Below are 21,353 nucleotides of genomic sequence, written 5' to 3' on the forward strand. Positions count from 1 at the left end.
CTGATTATTCCTCAATTCTGCAGGCACCCTGATCTTGGATTCCTAGCTATGACACTACGCTTCTGTGATTTAAGCCACCCAGCTTGTGGTACTTTGTTGTAGTAGCCTTTCTAAAGCAACTTAATAATACTTGTCAATTTTTCTTTAATAAACATAATGAAGAAATGTAACTGTTAAGTTTCTGGTTACCCAACTAATCTCAGAATAATTTTAGATTGAGTATCCCTTCTCTGAAATGGTTAGGACCAGAAGTATCTAGGATTTCAGATTTTTTTTTTTTGATATTGGAATAGTTTCATAGGTATGCTGAAATATATTACGGATAGGACAAAAGTCTACACATAAAATATATTTATGTTTCATAGGTGCTTTATACATCTAGCCTGAAGGTGATTTTATATATTTTGAATAATTTTGTGTATGAAATAAAATGTGCACACTGAACCATCAGAAAGCAATGGTGTCACAATCTCAGCCATCCACATGGACAATCTGTGGTTGCTTGTCATCCTCATAAGTCCTGACTTTGAATTTATATGCTACCGATAAGCAATCATTTCTTTACGCTTATTTATACATAATTAATTGACAGTAAAAAAATGACATACTGTTAGTACAGTGAAAATTAATATGTTCAGAGTAATTAAGCAGCACAGTAGCATCCCCTGAACACTTTATCAGCTGTTAAACAATAGCAGCAACAAGCAGCAGGCATTCAGTTTTCACTTACGATGTGGCATTTTTATTAAAATGTTACTATACACTGCATTTCATTTTACTTTTGGGTGAGAACATCAGAAGCAATTCAGGGACCAAGTGGGAACTCTAGAGATGAGAGACATTCTACTTGGTGGCTTTTTAAAGTTTCCTCCAGAGTCCTCTGCCTCATTAACAATGACTTTTGTGTAAGAAGTCTGTCTTTGATTTTATAAACTGACATGACTTCTTGGTCTGTTACAAATGCTTACTGCCGTAGTCCTTCAATAATCCCATCACACATCTTCACCAGGTCATCTATAGGTGCTTTATCTGCAGTGTAAACATCATCTTAATCATCACTTTTTTTTTTTTTTTTTTTTTTTTTTTTTTTTTTTTTTTTTTTTTTTTTGAGATGGTGTTTCGCTCTTGTTACCCAGGCTGGAGTGCAATGGTGCGATCTCGGCTCACCACAACCTCCGCCTCCTGGGTTCAGGCAATTCTCCTGCCTCAGCCTCCTGAGTAGCTGGGATTACAGGCACACACCACCATGCCCAGCTAATTTTTTGTATTTTTTAGTAGAGACGGGGTCTCACCATGTTGACCAGGATGGTCTCAATCTCTTGACCTTGTGATCTACCTGCCTCGGCCTCCCAGTGCTGGGATTACAGGCTTGAGCCACCGCACCCAGCCCATCATCACTATTACAATGATCACCTTGATTCAGAATCATTGCACCTGCTCATCAGTCAATGAATGAACAACTGCAGTGTCATCATGGATAGTAAAAACTTCCATATCTAATTCTTTCAGCCTACTGACAGACTCGGAAGTTATATATTTCACATATGGCAGGAGGTCAGACTTGTTAATTTCAGCTTGACATATAGAATCCTTTAAAGTCACCGCCTTGTTCATCATCATCTCTGAGCATACTTGCAGGCCAGATATTGCACCAGACAGGCACAATTGTGTCTCTAGTCATTGTGTTCCAAATCTTAGAATGGCATATATGGCATCTTTTACGCCAAACTCTTTTTGAAAACTTTCCACAACCATGCTCCTCTACACTGCTGATGGCATGGTGTTCAAGAAAGTGTTTTCATATTTACTATTCTTCTAAGGTGTGAAAGGAAAATACATCTCATGACCCCCAAATCACTAAGCAAATGAAAAAGTCAAGCTGGGAACTGCAGCAGTTAATTTGCTTCACATTTTATTTCTGAATAAAATAGCTACAAAGATAAAAAAAAAAAAAAAGAAAAGAAAAAGAAAGTAAGAGAAAGGAAAGGAAGGAAGGAGGGAAGAAAGGAAAGAAAGAAAAAGAGAAAGAAAGCTACATACCTTCCTCACAATTTGCCCACTTGGAAATTCCTTAAGGGCTCAAGATCTTTACCCTAAAATGATTCTGTTGAATTTTACTCTGACAATGTAAATTGATAGCTTATCCAAACAGGTGCAGGATGAAAGACACAACCCTAAGTCATTTCTCTGCTCATCTGAGACAAATATATATCTGAGTGCTTCCTCTAAGGTAACAATGCAAATTCACTGAGCTAGTCATATGAAGGCATAAGTGACAATTATTCCTCTACCCATACCTGGTCCCTGCCAACATGTGAATTTTGTATTCAGTGAGAGGCTGATCAAAGACAAGAATGTAAACATTTGTCTCTTATCTATCCACACCTTTAAAAAAATGTATTTCTTTTTTCCCCGATATCCACCTTTTCCCCTTTAAATATTGAAGCCCTCAAAAATCATCGTTAGAGAAAGGCACAGTCCTGCTTGCTTGGTACACGTCTTTAACCTTGGCAAAATTATCTTTCTGAATTGATTTAGACCTGTCTCAGATACTTTTGGTTTACAAAGGATACCCTGGTCACGTGGTTGAATTAATTAAGTCACATTTGGGAGAAAGAACGTGGCATAAATATTTTTCATGAGAATTTCAGTTGGAGGAAGAGCAGTACGGTTGTCAAGGAATGTCAAAATCTTGACGTTGTCATCCAGTCCGGCATTCCTGCAGTGACCATGAGCCACTGGTACAAAATGATTGCAAAACCAGTCAGAAAAGATGCCCCTGGTGATCCATGCTATTTATTAGCATAATAGACTGGTAAAAACGTCACTCCTGAAAACAGTAAGCATACACGTTTTGCCTATCACAGCAAGTTTACATGTATGCACACCTGCAGCGTAAGCACATCCCAGAATAGCTGTTGTGTCCTTGGCATCCAACATTCCAGTAGGGGCTCTCTCATCAGCTGTAGCCAGTGTCTTTCTGGGGCATTGAAACCAGAACAGTGACGTTTCATCAGCATTATAGACTTGCTCCGGCATCAGATTTTTATCACTGATGATCCAGGCAAAGTCATTCATCAATTTCTCCACTGCTTTGTGATTAGCAGATGCTTTATCACCACAAATATTTAAACATTTAATGCTGTATCTTTTCTTAAATTTCTGTAACCAGCCTATTGACATTTGTATTTTCTTCAATTTTTAGTTCATCGTGATAAATATTCACTTGTTTTGTCATCGACATACCATTGGGTGTCATGTGTTCACTGCAATACTGATGGATCCACCCTGTCTATTCAATACCCGATTAAGATCTTCATTTTTAGCTTTATGCAGCATTTCTCTATTTTTTTAAATTTCTTTTATGAGGTGAGGAACTAGGATGTTGAAAAGTAAAAAAAGGAGAGAAGGAGAGGAAGAAAAAGAGGGAGAGAGAACAGGAATATTGCTTCATTCTAAAAATGGGTATTAATAATGGCCAATCAATATTTTGTGTATTTAAAATGGAGAACTCTGTAAATATTTATTGAGTTTACTTGTTCCGGATCTGAGTTGAAGTCCTGGATATCCTTATTAATTTTCTGTCTCGTTGAGTCTAAATCTCGATATGGGTCTTATGTATCTGGGTATTAAGATCTCTTATTGTTGCATTGATCCTTTTACCACTGTATCTTGTTGTTTTGAAATCTATTTTATCAAATGTGAGAATTGCAACTCCTGCTTTTTGTTTATTTATTTATTTTTGCTCTCCATTTGGTTGGTAAATTTTTCTCCAACCCTTTGTTTTGGGTCTTTGTGTATCTTTGGATATACTGTTAAGTTTTGGCTGTATCTTTTGATTGGGGTATTTAGTCGATTTAAATTTAGGGTTACTGCCATTTGATGTTAACTGGCTATTTTATCCATTCGTTGATGTAAATTCTTCGTTAAAATTACATCTAGAAGTGGTAAATTAACTTCTGTTTACCACTTTCAGCAGAGAAGTTCCAAAGTTTATTTTTCTGTTTCTTTGGGTCATATATAATGGTCATTCTAACAGCATACTCTTCCATAAGACATCTTGTATTTACACTGCTGTCATGATTCTTCAACAGCTTAACATTCTGTGCTGCAGACAAATACAAATGCTTTCTCTTTTTCATACCACTGTTACCCATAGGGGTATCCGCCGGCTCTTTTGACATTTCTAAGAATACCTTTACACAACAGATCAGAGAATAAATAAAAATACCCAGGGGGGATACGTGCTTTTACCTTGGCTCCATGAAGGATATGGAAAACTGTTGATGGTGCCTCTGTCCTGCACACTTGCTATTTAATTAGCTTTGGTGGGCTTAAGTAGAGAGAGATGGGCATTTTCAGAAAGGATATATTGCAGCTGAAGGGGACCGGGAGGGTCTTTTATTCCCTTGGGGATGGTAAACAAACTGTTTTCTGCATTTTAACTGTAACTCATCATGAGGTCACACAAGGTCTCAAGTCAAAATTACACATATTTAATACTGAGAAATTATGTCTGGCAGGGAACCACATGGCTCTTTTGTATGAGGAATACAAACTATATCTTCAGCGTCATAGAAATAAAGACATTGAAAAATATAACAGATTAAAGGGTAATTGATCATAGATTTAAGAAGTATTTATTCTTTAAGCTCTGATACGGTTTGGATCTGTGTCCCTACTCAAATTTCATCTCCAATTGTAACCCCCATGTGTCCAGGGAGAGAGGTGATTGGACCAGGGGGGTGGCTTCTTCCATGATGTTCTCCTGATAGTCAGTGAGTTCTCAAGGTCTGATGGTTTTATGAGGGGCTCTTCTGGCTTTGCTCATCTCTCTCTCTCTCTTGCCACCTTGTGAAAAAGGTGCCTGCTTCCCCTTCACCAGGATTGCATCCCATGGATGCAAAGTGAAAGTGCAGTTTCAGGTATCACACTCATCAAATCAGGAGGAAATCTTTCTTCTGTGAATTCATTTCTAGAACTCCCCAGCAGACCAATCTTCACATCTCTGGGGCTATAGCATTACACACCTACCCTTATACAAGTTATTGTCAAAAGGAAAGGATCCTTGTAATTTAATTAGATCTAAATTTACCCAGAGCTAATGAAATCTAAATTTACCCAGATAACTGAAATATTGAGGATTTATCTCCCTCCAAGGAAAAAAGTGGAATAATATGTTTGGTACAGGCAACTAATAGTTGTAGCTCCCAGGATCTGCTTTGTAAATCTTGCTATCCACATGGGAATGTGTAGGACATTACGAGGGTAAGAGAATGGGGAAATAAATGAAATCGTATCTCCTCTCTAGTCCCTTTTATTATCAACTTCCTTTTCTTGTCTTGTACTTCTTAGAGACATCTGACACCTTCTAGGTTCCCAGAAGCCAACAAAATAACCCACTATCACCTGTGAACTCGGCATGTTTTCACCTCTCAGTGCAGAGGAAGAAGTGTTGTTATAGGCCTGTGGCCGATTTCCTTCTGCGTCCTCTCTTCTCAAGGAATGTGTTGCTTTGATTATGTCTTTTCACTGCTGCAGCTACTTCTCTAATGGCTACTTCCTATTAATTAATTTAAAATCTTGCTCAAATCTTTTCATTTTTAAGCAATACAACTAACAAGCTGAACACAATGCACCTGTTTTGTTGTTGCTGCTGTTCTTGGGAAGAAAGTAAAAAAGTCATATTCTCTTTATTAGTTTTCACCAAACTCTGAAACTAGGAAGAGAGTCAGGCAGATGGAGATCAAGTAAGATTTGTGACTTATAGAGCTGCTTAAAGGAAATGGGTTCATGAAGTGCCCTGAGAAGCAGGAAGAAGCTTTAAGTCTTACTTGTTTCTCTCATTTTGAGTGGAGTATTGTCTCTTTCCTATAAAATCTTCAGGAGAGGAAATAAACAGTCTCTCCCATCACCGTTCTCCTTTCACATCCAAGTTTCTTGAGAATGAGTAATCTTAGCTCCTGCCTTTAACAAATTCTGAACATCCCATACCTCTGTGTTTAGCTTCTGAGCCCCATCACTTAACTGAAACTATCCTCCCTATATTAACAAGGTCTAATTACAAAACTCGAGGAATGATTTTAAGTCCTTATCTTAACTGGTTTCTTGGAGGGATTTTGTGTCACTGACTGCTTTTTGTCTGGAAGGAGCTTCTCACTTGGAAAACGCCACTGGGCCAGTCATAACTGGTTCAGGTTCTGCATTTCTGCACTTGATCAGTTTTGGGCTCCTTTCTCTTGCCAGACCTGTAAGCATGTATCTTTCCTGAACATTTGATTCACATCTATCTTGTCTTCTCTCCCACTATTCTCACTTCTAAAGCTTTTTTTTTTCTCTTCCTATTCGTGCCACAGCTTCCCCTCTACTGCCACATGTGTAGCTCTGGACCTGCATATGTTGTTTCCAATTATTAATAAACGTTTCCACAAGAAAAGCCTTATGGAATGGGTGTCTAGACTTAAATTGGACTCAAAGTCTCTAGGGGGTCACTCACCATCATCACTGATATTTGTAAATTTGTAAGGAACAGAATTTCTTGTACTGGGCATTATTCAGTGTTGTGAGCCCAACCCCCAAATTCCCAGTACCAGCAACTTGCCAGGCACTTTACCTACTCAGTCCTTCAATTTTCCTTCTGTCATTTATCTATCCATCTAAACACCCATACAGCCAACCAGACATCCATCCATCCATCCATCCTTCCTTCCATCCATTCATCCTTCCTTCCATCCACCCATCCATCCATCCATCCATCCATCCATCCATCTGCCCATCTACCCAACCATCCATCCATCCACCCAGTTCCATTTCAGCAACCATTCCTTTCAGAATTCTTGGTGCCTTAACTATAAAATCTTAAATTGTGGCTGTCAAGATTATAATCTTAAGTTTTCCAGAGCTGTAGGTGTCAACTTTTCAGATTTTCTTGGCCTTATCATTCTCATGTTCATCATATGACATTGTCTCCTCTTCCCAAAGAGGAATGGAGGCTCTCAAGCTGTTACAGTATTATCATCTATCCTACTTTGCCTGAAAGTCTTGTTTATGTGTAATTAGTAGCACTACTATCCCTTTCATTGACCAGAATGTCCTGATTTAAACAACAAATATGTTGACCTTAAGTGTAGACTCATTTAAATCATTCTTCTTAACTGAAAACATCCATTTCCTAGAAGCATACAAGCAACTGCATGACAAGCAACTGCAAGCCTCAGAGGCATTCATCAACAAAGATTTGTTTTGTTTGTGGGTTTGTGGTGTTCACCTGTGGTGGGTTGGCTGATCCTGGCTAGGTTTACTCCTGAATCTGTGAACACCTCCAGGTTGGCTAATCCAGGGTGGTCTTTTTGGGATGATTGAGGTGACTCAACCTTCTCCCATGCAGCTCATTAGGGCAACTTTCCTGGTAAGGGTAGCAGCATGAGAGAGCAGGTGAAAACAAGCACTTTTCCAAGACTTGTGTCAAGTCTGCTATCATCCTGTTGTCCAAAGCAAATTCCACAGTCAAAGTCAGAGTAGTAGAGCTCTGCAGAGTGACGTGGCAAAGGACATAATTATAGGGACAAGTGAGGATTGGAGCATTTGTGCAATCAATCAGGCAAATGATGCACTGGAGGCTGACAGTGTTCATGTGCACCTCTTCTTTTGCCTCACAGCATTAGATAACATGGTGTCCCTCCTTCAGTTTGAGGGCTGTCTTTGAATCTTTTCTTGTTCTGTAGGGTCCCCTGTTTCTCAGGGAAAATGCTCTTGGTTAGTGAAAATGGTATTCTGATTTAATCCCTCAGAATATTGTATTGAAAGAGTTACATAAAGCATACTCTGATGCCACAGTCTTAGAGAAGTTTTAGTGAGTAATGTAGACACAAAGACTGTGCCTACATTACTGTTCAGAAGATGTTTATAAGTTACATTAGTCTGTGGGACATTCAGTGTTCTCATGTCCTCTAGACTCCCTCATTCCCTATGACAAATGCACTTGGTTGGCAGGGATGGTATTGTGCCCTGCCAAATTGCAGGAATTCTTGGATAAGAGGTCACTAAGCTTCTTGTAATTCATCCATATTGTCCTGAAACTCCAGCATAAGTAATTATCTTTCCATGAGTGCAGAAGCATCCCTCTTGGGAGCCAGATTACTCAAATATAACATTTGAGGTTCAGATACAATGTTTTACTACACCATGCATGCCACCTTACCATAGGTTGTATAATAACCTACCGTCATCACACATGCATAGTTGCACCAATCTATGCATTACAGAGCAGTCTGCTATCCTCAAGGACCAGGAGAGCATGAGTATGTAAGGCACAGCCACTGCTCACCCTTGCGTTTCCAGTTTTGCTTTTTTCTTCCCCTTCATAGGTCCTTTACTATAAAGTCAGTCTGTTTTCATCTTTAGCTCTTGCAGCTGTGCCACTTGTATACCACTCCTTAAAGGAGCGATGCGTGGCCTCCTAAATGTGTCGTGGTCTCTCTGACCTCTGTTCCTTTACAAATGGCATCAATTCTGACATTAGTTTTTTTTGTGTGTGCCTCTTGGGTAATTCCTGTTCCTCCTTTAATTCTCCATTGAATTTTCATTTCCCCCAGACTTCATTAGACCTTGTTCATTTTTTATCAGCACCATAGATTATAGTACTTACTTCTGCAGTGTTAGAATTCTTGGTCAATCCTTGTCTAAAAGCGTTTAGTTCCTGATAGGAGAAACTATATTGGAACTCGACCCCCAATGTGGTAGTGTTGAGAAGGGGGCCCTAGGGAAGGTGTTTTTAGGTCATGGGGCAGATCCCTCATGAATAGATTAATGCCTTTCTTCAGGAGGGAGTTTTACCTCTCACAGGAATGAATTCGTTCCAGTGAAAGTGGGATGTTAAAAACAGTCTAGCTTCCTTCATTTCTCTTTCTTCTTCTTTCACCTTGTGGTCTGGTTGCATGCACCTGCTCCTTTTACACTTTCCAACATGAGTTGAAGCAGGCAGAGACCCTCACCAGATAGGCTGCCCAATCTCAGACTGCCCAACTTCCAGAATCATGAGCCAAATAAACTTCTTTAATTTTTAAATTACCCAGCCTCAGGTATTCTGTTATAACAATGCAAAATGGAGTAAACCAATTACCTATTTCAAGTGTGGTAAAACCTGAAAGCTTTCTCTTGGGCGTCCGAGTTTCTCTTCGACATTTTCCCCTTTTACTCTTTATTTTAGTCACTCAGCTGTAGCCGTACTGGTTTTCTGACTCTTTCTAAAAAACTGCCAGACATTTGTATTTGCTCTTCCCTCCACATGTAAAGCTTTTCCGTTAGATATTCAGTTGACCAAATTCTTCAATTCCTTTAAGTCTTTGCGCAAATCTCCTTTTCTGAATGATCACATATTCAACATTACTGTTCCCCATCTAGCATTCCTGAACCCTATTTGTTTTCTATAACAATTAGCAGTTTCTAACATACCCTAAAATTTTCTAATTTTCATGATTATTGTAATTGTCTCCCATTACTATAAAGCAGATTCCACAAAGCAATTATATTTCTATGGCTTTTATTCATCAATCTTTCCTGAAAGCTGAGAATGGTGCTTAGCAATACAATTTTTTGAATACATTAATTAATGACTGCTTTATGAAATCCTTAATGAGCAGAATAACACCTTTCTCATTTGTGTACCCAGCACTTTATTAATTTAAACATAGTCCACACTCAATCAATAATTTTAGGATGAATATGTGAAAAACAAGTTGTCTTGATAAGCAGCAGAGATATGAAAACGACTGTTAAATGAAGAGAAGGAAAACTATATTACTGATGATCCAAAAGAAAACAACAGATTAATCTTCTTTAAGTCAATTGAGGATGAGAAAACTGATAAATCTGGCTTTCACAATTCTTTGTAAACGCTATTTTCAGTTGTTTTTAATTAGCTATTTACTGAGGCAAGTGGGTCATTCAAATATATCACTGACTAAATCAGGAACCCCAAATTATGTGTTTGGTAATAAATATAAGTTTCAAAGTCAGATCTCTTCTCTGTGCCAAAAGAGCTCTTAAAAACAAACGTATTGCTGGGCGCAGTGGCCCACACATGTAATCCCATCACTTTCGGAGACTGAGGCAAGTGGATCACCTGAGCTTGAGAGTTCAAGGCCAGCCTGACCAACATGGAGAAACCCCATCTCTACTAAATACACAAAATTAGCTGGACATGGTGGCACATGACTATAATCCCAGCTACTCGGGAGATTGAGGCAGGAGAATCACTTGAACCTGGAAGGCGGAGGTTACAGTGAGCCGAAATCACACCACTGCTTTCTAGCCTGGGCCACAAGAGCAAAACTCCATCTCAAAAAATAAAAAAATAAATGTATGTGCTTAGTATACTGCTTTAATAGATTTAAACGTTAATCAGTTAGTAACCTTTTTTTTAAAAAAAAAAACTATTCTTTAAGGCAGTTTACTAAAGCAAAGTTAATGTCTAATGGTTCATGTCGAAAACAGAGATGCCTAAAATAGAGATGCAGTAAAACTTGCCTTCCAGAAAACGAAAATTAAGGAAACAGGAACCGTATTTCCAAATTAGAATGTGAAGTTGAGCTCCTGAGTGAAGACTGAGCTGTACGCCTTCAACAGGGGGAACTATCCCCCTTCATCAATGGGAACTTAGAACAACTGTGGCGCAGTCTTTAACAGCTCAACATGGAAATTCATATTGTCTACCCTAAATGATCCTAATTTATTTTCTGTTTGTGAATAAGTAATCTGTCCCAGTTGTCACAATGAATTTCCCAGTTTTTTCTCTTCTTAGGGTCATAATCTCATATTGAAATAATCCACTTACTTATCACCTATCTAAAAATATTCTTCAGCAAAATCACTTTATGAGTATTTTTTAAATAAAGGAGATTCAAACATTAGCTCAATTTCTCCTGGCTTGAAATGCTTTGAAGATGTGAGCTAAGCATGAAATAGACTCTCTTGTGGTTTAAAAATTAGCAGCCATTAACTTTCTGGTGATTAAAGATAATTTGCCTGGAAGAAATAAAAATCCTCTCTGTGCTTAACTGAAGGAGAAATCATTTCTGCCTAACTTGAAGAGAAGTGTTTTCTGGAGCTCAGCACCTCTCCCTGGGAGCAGGCACTGACTCACCAGCCAAATAACAGCCAGGCTGGGGTGACTTTGCTGGGCTCTGTCCAGGACAGTGAGAGCCTGTTTGGCAGGGTTCACACGAGAGTACCCTGGAAATGTGAAGCATGTGCCCTCAGTGCTTCTCGGCCTGATTACATTTACTAATGCAGATCATTCATAAATGGAAGTGGCAGTCACAGAACAAGTGAAATAAAGACACATGGAGATTGGGAATAAAATTGATTTGTGTAAGAACTCCTCGGACTTTAACACAAAGACAAAGAAGGACTATAAAATAAAAACAAAGACCAAGAGTAGGCTCCTCATGTTTTGTTAGTAATGCCCTAAAAATGTGTAGCTTAAATTTACATATTTAAAATTGCCATGAATTAGTGAGCCCTCCTTGTTTGTCAGATGTCTTTCTTCACCCAGCAAAACATCATAAAGGCAAAGAAGCAAACTTGTGTACCCTCAAACCTAGGAGGAGAGTCTGTCACCTAAAAGATGAAATTCACATGAATGCTGCACAAATAAGGTATGCCTCATTATACACTATGCAGAACTTCAATGTATTGCATAGAATTGTGTTATCATTGATAAGTCAAGCAAATGGTTAAGTGTTGATTGTCTGATGATTAGTTCTTGGAGGAGTAAGCCCTGATTTACACTTTTCATTGTCCTGGCATAAATATGGAATGCTGTTTCCCACTCAAAGGTGTTCCAGTTTGAATTATAAGTTACATTGTCACCCTATTTATAGAATACTCAGGTCTAGGCATTTCAGCAAATTTGCTCCAAAAGACTGCAGTATTTTTTCCAGTAAACATCATGTCACAATTAATCATTTAACACTGTACTTTAAGAATTTATTTCTAGGTGCTTCGGCCTTTTCTTTATCCTGGTCCACATCTATCCTTCAGTTTCTCTAAAGCAGTTACTTCCCCAAAGAGGTAGGCATCAAGGCTAAAGCGATGACATGGATTATTCTCTAGCTGAAGATTGAAGAGGATGTTTTATAAGAACAAAATAATGCTGCAGTTCAATATATACCTTCTGCTAAATATTATTTTTTTAAATATAAATTTAAACCTTTGAATTACATTGCTATGTGTAAAATACTTTCAGAATTCTTGAATTTAGATTAATGTTGTCAAAATTATTTTCTTTAATTTTTCCCTTACAGTTATTTTCTATATTCCTTTAAAAATATTTTCTTTAATTTTTCCATTACAGTTATTTTCTATCTTCCTTTAAAAATTTTTTATTTTTATTTCAATAGTTTTTGGGGTACAGGTGGTTTTGCTTTATATGTTGATATGATTTGGCTGGGTTCCTACCCAAATCTCATTTTGAAATGTAGCTCCTACAATTCCCATGTGTCCTAGGAGAGACCTGGTGGGAGGTAATTGAATCATGGGGGTGGGTCTTTCCCATGCCATAATCATGATAGTGAGTAAGTCTCATGAGATACGATGGTTTTACAAGGGGGATTTTCCCTGCACAGATTCTCTCTTGCTGCCACCTTGTAAGAAGTGCCTTTTACATTCCACCATGACTGTGAAGTCTCCCCAGCCACATGGAACTGTGAGTCCATTAAACCTCTTTTTCAGTATAAATTTCCCAGTCCCGGGTATGTCTTTATAGCAGTGTGAAAACAGACTAATACACATAAATAAGCTCTTTAGTGGTGATTCCTGAGATTTTGGTGCAACCATCACCTGAGCAATTTACACTGTACCCAGTGGGTAATTTTTTGGCCCTTACCCTCTTCTCAACCTTCCTCCCTGAGTCCCCAAAGTCCATTATATCATTCGTATGTCTTTGCATCCTCATAGCTTAGCTCCCACTCATACATGAGAATATGTGCTATTTGCTTTTCCATTCCTGGGTTACTTAGAATATTGGACTCCAACTCCATCTACGTTGGTACAAAAGACATTATTTTATTCCTTTTTATGACTGAGTAATTCATGGTGTATATATACACTGCATTTTCTTTATCCACTAGTTGGGTGATGAGACTTAGATGTGTTCCATATCTTTACAACTGCATATTTCCTATACTCTTAAGTGCTATTTATGATCTTTCAGGTTAACTAATTTTAAAAAAATAAAAGCAACCTTCATTTTTAATTTAAAAACATAATCATAGGCAGTGGTAAGTGAAGTAATTTTATGTAATATTCCTAAGTGCATGTTGTAAAGATACGTCCATATATCACCTGGCAACAAAGAACATTAAGTTCTTTTTCGATCTTTTTGTTGTTCGTCTACTCAATGCTAAATGTCTCTGTAAATTGCAGATTTTTTTCCGAATAATCTCAGTGACTATTTTACATTACCGTTTTGGAAACAAAGCTGTAAAACAAGATTCTTAAATTAGATACAATTTCTTTTTTGTACATGAATTTTTATAAGAAACTGTGAAATTCACAAGTAAATATGCTATCCAAGCATGTGTGATGAAAGCTGTATCTCCATGCATATGTGCAGGCACGCACACTTGAGATCATTCCACAGGCTGACATATGCTTATGCCTTTTTTCTGCCTTGCTTAATTAACACATCTTCTGCTCATGTGTATCCATAAGAATATTGTACAAAAGCATCCTCTGATCTCTCACTCACATTCATTGTTGATTAGAAAGTGATACCCGCTTTATAATTTCCTTTATTAACTCAGAATTGACACAAATTAGATTTGTGACAAGTTGTACATTAGCAAGAAACAGAGGTTTAAATATAATGAAAAAAAAAAACAAATTGCATTCTTTTTTATTCTTTCTGGGGAGATTGAAGCCTCTCTTCTACCCCCAAATCAAACTCATTGCATCTGTAAAATGCAGGCCTATGAAGGTACCTGCTGTCTGAGAGTTCCATGGGTCAGTGGTGAGTTTAAAGATTATTTCTTTTTCTTACTGTCTTTGGAAAAGGATAAGGATGCTGCTGGCTTAGCTTCAAGAGGCTCTTCTGTCTCACAAATGGAGCTTCCTGATCCAACTGAAGACCGCAGTCAGGGGTCTTGGAGGGCCACACTGCAGGTGATTGATATGTGCTCCCAAATGTCATCTGGCTTCTTGATTACAGTAACCTGAATGGCCTTCAACACATTATTTCCTGCCTTAGTAGGAAAACACTCGTTTGACTATTTTTATTAAAATCACACTTAGTTAAAACACCATAAAAATAATTTTTGGATAAAGTCAAGCTCCAGGTGGTTTGGAGACATCAGGGGAGGCTTTTCTATGGAAGGAGAGGGATATGGGGACAAATCTACATGAGAAATGTGAAGGAAGGCTGCTTTCATGGAGTGGAAAACAGACGTGCCATAGACACACTATGGTACTTGTTGCACACTGAGGTCCTGGTGGGCACTACCTCAAACACCATCTCTGGACCGGAACCATATACTCTCCAACAAGGACCTTGTTTCATAAGCTCTTTAGTGATCACCACTTCCTGCTCCCGTGCACTTGTTCTGTGACATTCCTGAGAGCACTTAGAGCAGTGAGATGAAGTTCCCTCTGGACATTTTTCTTCTCCTTCAGTCACTTCCAAAACCCTCCCCAGCCAATCCCCATAGAAACTTGCTCATCGTTCACACACAAGTTCGGAACTCCATCTCTAAGAGCTTGCCAGCTTGGGATCCAAAGCCATTGAAGAAGAATCTGAATTCTGTTCTTGAGTATTGTTTAGATAATTCATGTATTTTTGACTTACTGTGGTTTTTTGTATACTTTGATGCAGAGGCTCTGGGTCAGATGGTACAAGTTCAGACTGTGGAGCCAAATACCGAAGTCCAGTTCATTATCTGTCTTTAGGTGAGTGTATGTGAGTCTTATTCTTAATGTTACTGGCTCCTCTTATAGTTACATAATGCCTTTTAATTGTTCTCCTAATTATATGTCCATTGGTGCAACTCACCTTCACCTACCAAAGTACATGTCCAACTCAATTGCCCCAACAAATGCCTAGTTATCCCTGAAAATGTGTTCTAACGTGTAGAGTTGTTGTCTACATATTTCCATTCATTCTGTTGTTATAATTATTCTAATTGCTCTGTAAAATTCTGACACTTGCTTATTAAATAGAAGGAAGAAATAGAAAAAATAGAAGCAAATCCAGTTGTTAGGCTTTTAAAAGATAAATTGAGGCGTTCCACTATGTATGTAATGGCGTAAACAGGTGCAATGCCTTATACCACCTGACAGAATGTTGTACAAATAATGTTTGAGGTAGAGAAGAAATTATCTCCTGACATCTAGAAGCCGACCTGACACTCACAGCTGGGACATATTCTGCTCCTGTTGGACATACACATCATCAGAGAATACCACCCTCAGACAAGTTTCCTCGGAGACTGTAGTCAGACAGTGAAACAAAGCAAAACAAAGCAAGTCCACATTACAGTTCTGTTGAAGCATAGACAAAAACAGGATCATTGTGCCACATGAGATTGGCGTGTACTCCCTGCCCTCTGCTAAATGAGTGACTGCTGGTTTTTTTTAACCTCATCATAGGTTAAAAAATAAAAACTTTCATCATAGGTTAAAAAAAAACCTGGTAACTCCAGCTTTCTAACAATATCTCATCCAGTGCAAACCTCTTAGAACCTCCCCTCAATGACCTACTGGAATCAGAATCCTATAACAGGCTCATTTTAACACTTTCCTTCGGAGACACCCACCGTTCTATTCTCTATGGCATGTGCTCACCAAACTTGCCAACCACAGGCGTGTTCCTGGTGGTCTTGGCTTTGTTTACTTGTTAAAAACATTGACAGTCTAAGTAATTCTCAAGTTTTTCTTGAGTTTGCTCAATGAAGTTAACAGATTTGCAGAATTTTGTCAGCTGCATCTTTTTGCTTTTAAGTTAATTATGAGGCAAGAAAGTTGTAAAGCAGTGGGCTTTTCTCGATACCCTTTCCTCCTCGAAATGGTTTCCCTAGCAACCTAGAAAAAGGAGAGTAAGAGATGGTCCTCAGAGCTAACAGAGTCACCGGGCACCGTAATCACTGTAATTGCTAAAGCAAATTTAGGTCAAACCATTAAAGTGCATTTTATTTCAATTATCAAAAATAAAAAATCTTTTCCAAGTTCTTCCCAAAAGCACTAAAATTATTTTCAAAATACGTTCGGATATCTGTTTGAAGACAAAACGTTTTCACGTTCTGCATAAAACAAACATGAATAAAGATATATAATATTTTATCTTTTTTTTTCCTCCTCTGCCGTAAGTTTTCAAAAAAAAAAAATAGCTCTTTCATTTGTCAAACACTTTGTGTCACTAGTAGTGAAGAATTTCTGCTGGTCATAATGTGCAAAGACAAGTATTTTTCTAAAATGTGTAGCAAACTGTGCCGATCATGTTTGGTGTTAGCAATAGCTGGTTGATGTGGAACCTAATTAACACAGTCTACTGATGTGCTTTGTTCACACCAATATCCCATCATTCTGAAGTGAGATTTTGCCACCATATTCTGTGTAGGAAAACTGCTCAATTGTGTCTTCCCCACCCCCACCCACCAAATCTATATGTTGAAGCCTTAATTCACAGTGTGATGAAATTAGAATAAAAAGATAAAGTGAAATTGATGACCGCGGTAGGCTGTCTGGTGCACTGTTGCCACCATGCAGGTCACTGCAGGGAGGCCATGAGGAGGAAGCAGACAGCTCACACTCCAGTGGGGGCCGCTGCAATGGGCCCAGGCCCGGTTGTGCCACTGGGTGAGGGGGAAGCTTCGGCTGCCCATGAGTGCTGGGGCCACAGCAGGAGCTCAGGGTAATGTTGCCCCTGCCCCAGGCCCAGTGAGGAAATGGAGACACTGTCCCAGGCTGTGAGGGTGCTCAGCTGGGTGTGGTGCTCCATGGAGCTGGGGAAGCCTTGGACAAGCAGGAACCCTGCCCCTTCCAAATTGACTGGGTGGGAGCTCCCCAGGTGCAATGGCAGGCTTCCCAAGCCAAGGCTGCAACCCCAGCTACCCCTGTGCTCTCAGGAGCTTGGAGTAGGTGCCCACCTCTGCCCTCCTGGGTGGGGCTGCAGCTACACAAGTTTTGGCTGCAGGTCCTGGCCTCCCACTCCACAGAGCAGGCAGGAGCCTGACCCATTCCCCTAATCCCATTTGCATAGCTGCAGCTGCCCAAACTGGGGCTGAAGACCCAGGCATCTCTGCACCCTTGCAGGCTTACAGATGCCTGCTCCTGCTGCCTGGCCTCTTCCCACTGCCTGCAACAGCTCTCATCTCTGCATAGAGTTTGGGCCAAGCCCAGGGGTTGTCACAGCCCAGCTGGGTGTGTGCACGCTTGGATCAGTGCTGATATGCTAGCACCCCACTGCTTTGGCCCCCTCTGGACTTTGGGGATGGAGGAGTGCAGGAAAGGAAGCTGAGTAGGGGCTGAGGGAGGCTGGGGGCTGGCCTGCAGGTGGCGCTTGGTGACAGCAGCCTGGATGCCATGAATGGCCCCAGGAGACAGACAGGCTCCTGGGCAGAAGGGGGCAGGTCCCTAGTGAAGCCCCATCTTCAAGCCAGCATAGTCCTGAAGCCTGGGTGCTGGCCTATCAGTACTGCAGAAGGGATGGGAAACTCACAGTGCTTCTTCCTGGGCCCTCCCATCACTGCCCATGGACCATTCAGTATGTCCTTCCCACCTCTGATGCCCGTAAAAGCCCTGGGCTCAGACAGAGCAGGGAAGAGATGCAGAGACTACAGGTGACCAGCTGCAGAGAGGAGATACCATCTCTGCTGATAGCTGGAGACAAGCAGCTCACCTGCTGGCAGCGCAGAGAAAAGCCACCCTCTCCAGGGCCTCCTCTCTGTTGAGAACTCAACAATCCAGATGACCTGCCTACTCAGAGGGGCTACCCACTGTGCGTCTTCTCTAACCTGTTGTAATACTCAATAAAGCTCCCCTTCATCTTCTTCACTCTCTACTTGTCTGCATATCCCATTCTTCCTGGACAAGGGACAAGAACTCAAGCGGAGGCACCACTGGCCATAGAGGTTTCTGGCCACCAAAGTGTCACCCAAAGATCCCATAACAAAAAGAGATAATAAGGGTGGGGCCTTAATCCAGTAGGGCTGGTGTCTTTATATGAAGAGGAAAACACCAGAGCTCACTCTCTCTGCATGTGAGAACATTTAGAGGAGGAGCTTCACCAGGAGCCAAACCCTGCTGGAACCTCGAGATCAGACTTCCAGCCTCCAGAACTCTGAGAAAATGAATTTCCGTTGTTTAAGCCTCCAGTCTATGGTCTTTTGGTATGATGGCTTGAGCAGACTAACATAAGAGTGAATCATTAAGCTGTTCACAGGGACCCCTTCCTCATTCACTATATTAAGAACAAGTGTTGTCTAAAAGAAAAATAAAAGATTACCTTCTTGGAAAAATTTTTACCAGTTAAGACAAAGCAGAATATTATAGAGATAAGATTTTCATTTTTTCTCTACTTCACTTTTCCCAGCCTTCTTAAGGTATAAATTACGTACAATAAAGGTCTCACAATTTAATTGTGTACTTTACAAAGTTTTATCAGTTGTATACAAGTATGTAACTACTACCCCAATCAAGATATAGTACATATCCTTCAGGTAACATATTTTCCATGTCCCTTTGTGATCAAGCCCCTACTTCTAATCATCAATACTGAAAAGGGAAGTACTAATCTGCTTTCTATCACCATAGACAGTTTTCTTCTAAAAAATGGTAGTGTAGGTCATACAAGTTGAAGTTATGGGAGCAGAGAAGTGTAAGGTTACTTTATTGCTCAGCTTTCACGACGAAGTGAAGAAATGTTTCTACTGAAACATCTATACTTTTTATTTTAATGTGACTTCAAGTAAACCCACAAAACAAATTTTAAGTTTCCCTCCTGGGATAACCAAGGAAGTTTCCGGAACTTCCCTTCCTCACATGCTTACAAGAAATAAACAGAGCATTTAAAGAAAGGCCATACAGTTTCCTGTGGAACATGTAGCATATTCTTGTTTCTTTTCCTGCTCCTCCCCGTGAAGCACAACTGTAAACCCCGGAAATAATTCAGGACACAAGCAAAAGTGGACTCTGAAAAAAAGAAGAGGAAAGTGAGCTCATTTGGAACCCCAGTGATATGGTTTGGCTGTGTTTGCACTCAGATCACATCTCGAATTCCCACATGTTGTGGGAGGAACCAGATGAGACGTGATTGAATCATGGGGGCAAGTCTTTCCCATGCTATTTTCATGGTAGTGAATAGGTCTCATAAGAGCTGATGGTTTTATAAAGAGGAGTTCTCCACCGGGTGCAGTGGCCCATGCTTGCACTCCCAGCACGTTGGGAGGCAGAGGCGGGTGCATCACTTGAGGTCAGGAGTTGGAGACTAGCCTGGTCAACATGGTGAATCTCCATCTCTACTAAAAATACAAAAATTGGCTGGGTGTGGTAGTGGGTGCCTATAATCCCAGCTACTTGAGAGGTGGAGGCAGGAGAATTGCATTTTTCAGTTCTTTAATTTCCATTGACTTTTTTTATAACTTCTTTTTCTTTGATAAGATTTTTCTATTCATTACATTGGTTCCAGAGAATGTATAATAGAATGCTGAAGCATTTTTCTGATGGCTGCTTTAAAATCACTGTCAGATAATTCCAACATGTCATTCATCTTAGTGTTGGTATCAGTTGATTTCTTTTTTCCATTCAAGTTGCGACGTTATTCTTTCATAGTATGACAGGTAAATTTGTGTTGCATCCTGGACATTTGGCCTATTATGTTAGAAGACTAGTCTAATGTAACTATTTTATTTCAGAAGACAGCCACTGTGATTAGGTGTAGTATACAGGACCTGTGACATTTTCGAAGGTTGTGATTCCAATGACAGTTTACTTGTTATTTCAGTAGGTGTCGCTTTATTTGCTTGGTTTACGTCATGCCACCCGAGCCATCCTGGTCCCTGCTGGCGCTGCCTGATGGAGTAAAAGTGTATCCCCAGACTAGATGCAGGCTGTCTCTCTGTGGGAAAGAGGAGTCTTAGGCCTGCAGGCACCAAGAGAATTCCCTGGATGGGTACTTGGTATGGCAAGATCCCTCCTGTCATTGGGAATGTAGAGGACTCCCTGAGCTGGGTGCTGATACCCCTTTTCTGCACCAGTGTTTTGGGGTGGGGGAGTGGAGTCTCAGTTCAGGGGACTCAAAGAGTCTTCCAGGTTGCTTACTGACTGGGTTGGGTTCTGCCCTCTGGTTCTACATGCCCACCTCGGTATTTCTTAACAGAGGAGGGGACTCTCACTTGCAGGATAAAAGAGAGAGTCCTCTATCTGCTTACTGTTATCACCCCATTGCTAGTGCTGTTGAGTTTGCCTGATGCTGTCAGTGGGGGAGGAATATTTAACAGAGGGAAGGAATGGATGTTCTGTTGCTACATTAGAGGTCAGGGAGTACCAGACCTGGGTTGCCTTCTGTGGGGTGGAGGGTTGTATGACATCCTATCTCTGTGCTTTTCTCCAAGCATGATGTGTGGGTAATCCCCCATATAGGCACTAAGGAATGAGAGCTAAGCAGAACCCTGGCACAGTTAGGACTTGAAGAATATCTCACTTTATAGTGTTACTACTCAGCAATTTCCTTTTATATAATCCTTATATAATTATATATTAGTTTATAGAATTAGGGCTTGAAAAATCCCTTTATATAATCATATACTAGTTGATAGTATGAGTGCCTAAAGAATATTTTCCTACACACACATATATATAATTATATCTTAGTTTATAATCAGAGGAATGCCTAGAGTGGAAAAAGTACAGAGCACCAATTAAGGAATAAGCAGCTTATAATTGAAGGAATGCCTAGAGCAGACACAGTGCAGAGCATGATTTAAGGGAAAAACAGTTATACCAGGACAAGAATTCATGGCCCGGGTGGCAGCGTTCAGTATCGTAAAGATACCCGCTGTATGGCAGGCTTGGGGCAAGAGCCTCTCCTCCTGATGAAGGAGTTCTAGGACCTTGCTCCAGTTCTTGTGAAAGGCTGCCCCCAGACCGGCAATCCACCCTGGTGACTGTGAACTTTATCAGCTCTTGTTACTGTGCTGCTCGAAAAGCATCTTCCTGTAGAACTCGTTGGAAACTTCCAGAAGGTGGTGGTAACCTTGACAGCTCTGTCACTGCTATGTGACTTAAAGCATCCTCCTATAAATCTTCTTAGAGTAGTTTGCCCACTGCAACTATAGATAGAAGTATTGCACACTGCACCCTCT

General features: G+C 40.1%; 1 long non-coding RNA gene across 1 annotated transcript in view; it reads left to right on the forward strand.

The window, feature by feature from the left end:
* Positions 1–21,353, forward strand: part of LOC144581624 (uncharacterized) — a 105,292-nt gene that overhangs the window by 10,417 nt on the left and 73,522 nt on the right. Inside the window, exons 2-3 of the long non-coding RNA XR_013532689.1 lie at positions 14,056–14,163; positions 14,870–14,943. This is a non-coding gene — a long non-coding RNA (uncharacterized LOC144581624). The remainder of the gene's footprint in view (positions 1–14,055; positions 14,164–14,869; positions 14,944–21,353) is intronic.

This window comes from Callithrix jacchus, chromosome 2, assembly GCF_049354715.1.
Source record: "Callithrix jacchus isolate 240 chromosome 2, calJac240_pri, whole genome shotgun sequence".
Lineage (NCBI taxonomy): Eukaryota > Metazoa > Chordata > Mammalia > Primates > Cebidae > Callithrix > Callithrix jacchus.